The sequence below is a fragment of the Bombus bifarius genome, unplaced genomic scaffold (assembly GCF_011952205.1).
Source record: "Bombus bifarius isolate JDL3187 unplaced genomic scaffold, Bbif_JDL3187 scf7180000007986, whole genome shotgun sequence".
NCBI classification, from domain to species: domain Eukaryota; kingdom Metazoa; phylum Arthropoda; class Insecta; order Hymenoptera; family Apidae; genus Bombus; species Bombus bifarius.
In genome coordinates, this window is record NW_022884368.1 from 1,674,673 (window position 1) to 1,680,672 (window position 6,000).

Genomic DNA, 6,000 nt, shown 5'->3' on the forward strand with positions numbered 1-6,000 from the left:
GCGTCCTTGATATCTTACGATATTCGCTTTTACATGTGTACGTTTGAATTACTCGCTTCATTTTTTAAATTCAATCGAATTACGTCCACATTTTTGGTATAACAGCGTAGCAAAAAAAATGTCTGTTAGAGAAATCGAGGAATACGAAGACCACGAATGTGCCAGGAAAGGGGGAAGAAAAGGGGAGAGGTGGAATTTGCGAGAGTAAAATCGGCAGCAGCGTAATATCCAGGCCAGAATTTCCGCCTTTCCCGGATTCCCGTTCTCTCCTCGTTTTTTTCCACCCACCCCTCACTCATGACCTCTCTATCGCGTTCGTTCCTCCACGGAAAATTGGAAATCCCGAAAGACCGACGTGCCGGATTATTGAAATTCCACGCCGTCAGTGTATCGCTTTTGAAATATTCGCCGCTAATTTTCTGGTTAATTATATGTTTATAGATATTCGAAGTAATGACGCTTCGTCGCTGATCCCACGATAATTACGTATTCCCGTTTTCCGATGTACACGTGTTTGTCGACACACAAAAGAATACACGTAATCTATGTGATTCCTTTTTGAAGTTATTTATTACAGTCGAGTTATTTATTACGCCGTTGAGAGTCTAATTTAAGACGATGGAAACAAGAGAGAATAAACAGAAATGCATCGCCGATTAACTCTCAATAGATAGTTATTTATCTTCATGGAATATCCATATCGAAAAATCCACATTATTTATGCGGCCACCTATACCTATGGACTTTGATATATAGTAGAGATTGCAGAGTCGAGCAGTTTGATTTCAGAGTTATGGTACTATAGAAGTAGGGTGTAAATGATTCTTGAATGGGGGATTCTGGTGCTTGCGCCTCGAAAGTCCCGATAGTGTCGTTCTCGGAATATAGCGTGATATCGAAGACTGTCGATTCGCTGGATCTGATAGCAAATGTTTTTATATTTGAGATATGCGATATGGAAAACTTTTGACTTCAACTATTTCGTACTTGATTTTAGAGTCCAAAGGTGTAGGGTTAAAACCCTTTTGAAGAAGGACTGATTCGCAACTTGATAAAAATTCAATTTCATTAATTATTCGTTTCACGACAAGGCTTATTTATGTAAGCGATTCTGTGAGTGTAGCGTATTCTCGTCTAACCACAGAGAAACAGGCGAAGAAACGGAAAAACTCTTGAAGAACATTGCGCGACACCCCATGTACTTAGCTTTATTGGATAAAGAATTTGTAGGCGTCCAAGTCAGATTTATTGTTACTCTCACGAAGGAACGCGCTCTTGCGTCTTAAATAAACGTCCCGGTTCCCCTTTGTGCCTCGCATTCCATTTGTACGAGGAATATTAAAAAATTCAAAGAGAAGCCAGTCAACATACCCAAAATATATTTTTCGCAAGAACCATCCGTTTACAATATTTTTCATCCGTATCTCGATGTTATTTCTTGCTTCAAATATTGCTTCGTTCCATCACTATGCCATGTCGATCGAAGGAACAATGGAGTAAAAATAAAATACAAATACGTATAATAATGGAACACGTTCGAGTTGTTCCGTTCAGTCGTCTCTCGGGAATTCCATCTTCTTACAACAAACGTACGGCATTTACGTGCTCCTCGCGAGCAGGCGCATGCAGATGTTCGACATTTCCCACGCGACACCGACAAATCCTGTGATAAAGATAACACCGTGCACAAAAGGTATTAACTTTCATCCCACAGAATCCTCCTAAGGCTCGCCGTGTACTCTCCGTTTAGCTACCAACGCTTTCCTTCCCTCTGGTTTCTTTCGAACCGCAAGCCTCGCGATGCTTACCACTGCCTGAAAGTATTCCGCTGTCTCTTGACTGGAAATTAGGTCTATTCGGGTTTACTAGAGTTTATGCGGTACGTGCTAGCGATGCGGTGAAACGTTCGACAGTGCCTTTCATCCGTTTTTCGCACGCGAGAAAATCTGATTTTAATCGAAGTTGAGTAGCTGAACAAAGTTGTTTACCTCGTCTTCCTTTTCAACGAGATACTCTTCCGCCAGAAATGTCTGTTTATTTGGTCTTTTTCATTTTCGAAAAAGAAGCTTCCTTATCGAACAAATTTTTAAGGGTTATTCTCGCGAGTGGAAGAAAATTGGGGAAGGTCGTAGAAGTTTCCTGTTAGAGTAACCAACGGTGAAAAGGATTACGGACACGCGTGTCACAAATTCATCCGAGATGCTTCACAGAGACGGTTAATAATATCGTTACTATTATATTCGCCATATCCCTGGTCGTGTGGGCATCAGGAAGATGCAAAGGAACGGCCCGTGGGTGGAAAATGAGTTGCGAGTAAATCATCGTCGGTCAGGGTTCAGCAGAAGCGAAGCTAATGTTATGGTGAACTTTTCGCTAAAGGTCTTACCCATATGGATGAACGGGATTTTCCATCAAGAGCAACTCAATTAGCAGAAACCTGCGACGAGCTACGATTGCCACGACCAATTATACACGTAATTGGTGTAAAATATTGTACTGTTTCTTTAGCGCAGATCGAACGTGCCACTGTTTCTTTTGCAGACACTTCTGCAAATGTACCTTTAGTCCTTTTGTCTGTAATAAAACTCGAATATTCTTCACTGGTATATTTCCTGATACGTATACGAATTTCTGTTGATTAAACTTCTTTTTTCGTAGATCGTATGGTAATTCTATCGTTTAAAGACATAATATGAAGGAACTAGCCTTGTAAAACGCGTGTTACTTTCGTATTCAAGAATCGTATAGAGAAAATATTTTCACTCGAATACCCAAGATAATGTGCGTAATTCGTGTCGCTTGTTAAACTACGACGGAGATAAAGGAACTGCACGAAGTTTGATTTTTCTTTCGCCAGGAGTAACAAGCTCCGGGGGGAAATTTAAATAAGCAATTGCAAATACATGCTCGCGAAGAATGCATCCGCATCTGTTGCTTGCTAACGGAATAAGTAGCCTTCTACCGAGAAGAAAAGGAAGGTAGCCGGTTTTCACCTTGAAAAGAAATTGCAAATAATATGTTTCCTTTATGCGCTGCATACGAACGAGGGCTCGCCTATTAGCAGTTGCTTTATCAAGAAATCGCAACGAACATGTACTTTATAATAAGCTTCCTGCTACCATTAATCACGCTGTTCCGACAAACGCTTTAAATACTTGCCTATCGATTCGCCTAATCGACAAACAATCGGTTGCGTATTTCTCAGGAATATAATGCAAATAGCGATTTTAGCAGCAGCACGCTTCGCCACCTTCTGCGTGACGAACGTGTACAGGCTCGAGAAATACATAGAGGTACAGAGCTCGAATAAATTTCCCGCAATTTTCTTCGCAATCTACGTGGAAAAATATTTACTGGGAATTTCATTGGGAATTTCAAATTTTCGTGAAACGACAAGGAGAATAATTTTCTCGAAATGGCCATCTATATAGACAGGATAAATCTTTCTTGAACGTCGATGAAGTTTCATGGAAGAAAGTTTGGTCCTAGGTGTTCTTGATGCAAGGACCTCATAGGCCTTGACCAGTTTTAACTCACGCTTTATTACGACCGACTAGATTTACGGCGTACTCAAGATGCACACAGGGTTATGGGGATCTACAACAATCTTAGCGCGACCAGGCGAATAAATTCGCTCGTAAATTTATGAAGACGCGAGACCTTCGTGGGACACAGGGACGGCCCGAGGTAATTGATACTTTTGGTTGAGACGCTTTTTAACTTCCCCTCGATAGCTTTAGTCGTGTTTCATGAATCCTCTGATACGCGTTATAACTTTGGGGAAGAAGCCCCGAGAGAAGTAATCGGATTCGATTAAGGCTCTCCTTATGGAATTTTTTAAACTTTCTACGTTTCTCTTAGCCTTAGAATTTCCTGCGTCTGAGCCCTGTTGCGTCAGAGACTCTAGGGATATTGGGGCTAAATAGCATGTAAACCAAAACTAATTTCATTTAGACACCCGACCGGAGATCTGTTAGGACCTAAGCGACATGGAAACCCGAGCTAATCGATTCCTAATCCAAACATAACGCAATCTAACTGCGACTTAATCGCCACCCACCAAGTGTGCGCTAGATCGCACATAATTGATATCAAAATCGGTACTACTTCGCTTCTAATTTGACGCAACGCGTTCCAGACCAGACTTGATTCGAGGATCGTCAGAAATCACCGCGGTATATTGCTAGAATGGAATTCTATCTTTAAATGTCAGGATACGAAGATACGAATAATGCACAGGGTCAGTGTTCTAGCGCCTGAATTTATCCTCTGTACATACATTTTTTCTATCTTTTGATTTTACATATCATAAGATACTCTTTATTTTATTCGTACAACTTATCACTCACTCCTATCATCAGCGCGGTGCGTTACATCGCCAACCACGAAACAACAGTGTTGGTCGTCGACCTTAAGTACCCGAAAACGATACTAAACCCGCGTGTTCCATACATGGAAAGATGCTCGACTAAAATCACCCCGTTTTCGCTTCCAAACGCATCTCGTGCATTCTTCAACCTACGAAATCACGCGATCATCAAACATCCTCCTACGTCATATAATCCTCGGTGTTCACCAATACCGAACACAAACAAATTCGAACACGTCCTGCCGCGTAGCCTCGTTCTACCATTCGATTGGAAGACGCGACGTAGATTTCGCGGCGTGGAATTTACGCGATAGAAGTATCAATGACGCCGAGTGCACCCACACGACGAGGCCCACGTCATCCGTGTTCCCGGCTCGTGTAGGTGGCCACGGCGTTTCAGGCGTCGCGGCGCCTACCTGCGGCTGCCGTACGCCTGCGTCACCCGCCACAGAGGGAGGAGTTGCGGCGTGTGGAGGGGACGTCGGAGAGGGTGCAAGGCCTGGTACGGCCGGGTCGAGGCGACGAGACGCCGGCGTTCGTCAGAGCGGCGTCGCGACGCCAACGGTCGCGTCCGTCGTACAGTTTCACGTCGCCGCGTTACATCAACCGGTTCCACCAGTCGTTCTATGATCGTTCACTCGATCGTATCTCGCGTTCAACGTTGGTGTTTACGTTACAGAGGGCTGCCCGGTTCTCCGCAAGTGTCGACCAGGCGTCGAGCCAACCACCGCGCTTCCTGCTGCTGCATCCACTCACGCGGGAAATCTTGGTCCGACGGCGTAACAGGTACGCGGATGGTTTACAGTTTCCAAATGATTTTCTCGCAACAGGATCAATGAAATATTTATGCACACGTTTCGAGAAATATTTTGTAATGGGGTTGCAGATGGGTACTTATGGGGGAGGGTTCGTCGAGGTTTTCAGCAGAGAAATCGATGTCACGGTTGCAGGTTGTCGCAATGAAGGACTTTTTGCGTTTTCAGCATCAATTCCCATTAACAAAGACTTTGGAAGTTTAATCTTTTGTGTTTTGCATCTGTGATTTCTTTTTTTTTTTTCTTTTTTCTTACGGCTTCTGATATCTTCGACGTAATTTTATGTAACTTTTGATATCACGATACGTCGAGCGTGATTTTTAATATTTAATCTCGGTATTAGGCACTTGATCTTTCGACAAGACACACGATGCGTACATTCAAGCTTTCAAAAGTTCTCGTGAATGGAATATATGCCTCGTTTAATGGCGAAGAATCGACTCGATACGATACGTTGACCCAGGACTAGTTGTCGCTCTGCAGTCGCTCTTTAAAATCGGCGCGAGTACTCGTGCACCGAATGACCGGAGTCGTGACGCGGCTTAGGTTCGACGATACGCGTAACTCTGCGCGACGCAGAGTTAACTTAATGTTAACTTTGTTAATGACAAAATTACAAATGCGACTCCAGTCTGTTACGATTCCCATAAGAAATTATTTCATTCGCTCGTTCCGATATGGAAATGAACATTCCAGATAGAATTAAAGTTAGATCAACTGACTTCGCGTGCTATTTTCAGATACGAATAATAGAGACACAGACGTCTGAACGATGTGACCATTCATACACGTTACTTATAAATAGCGATATTGGTA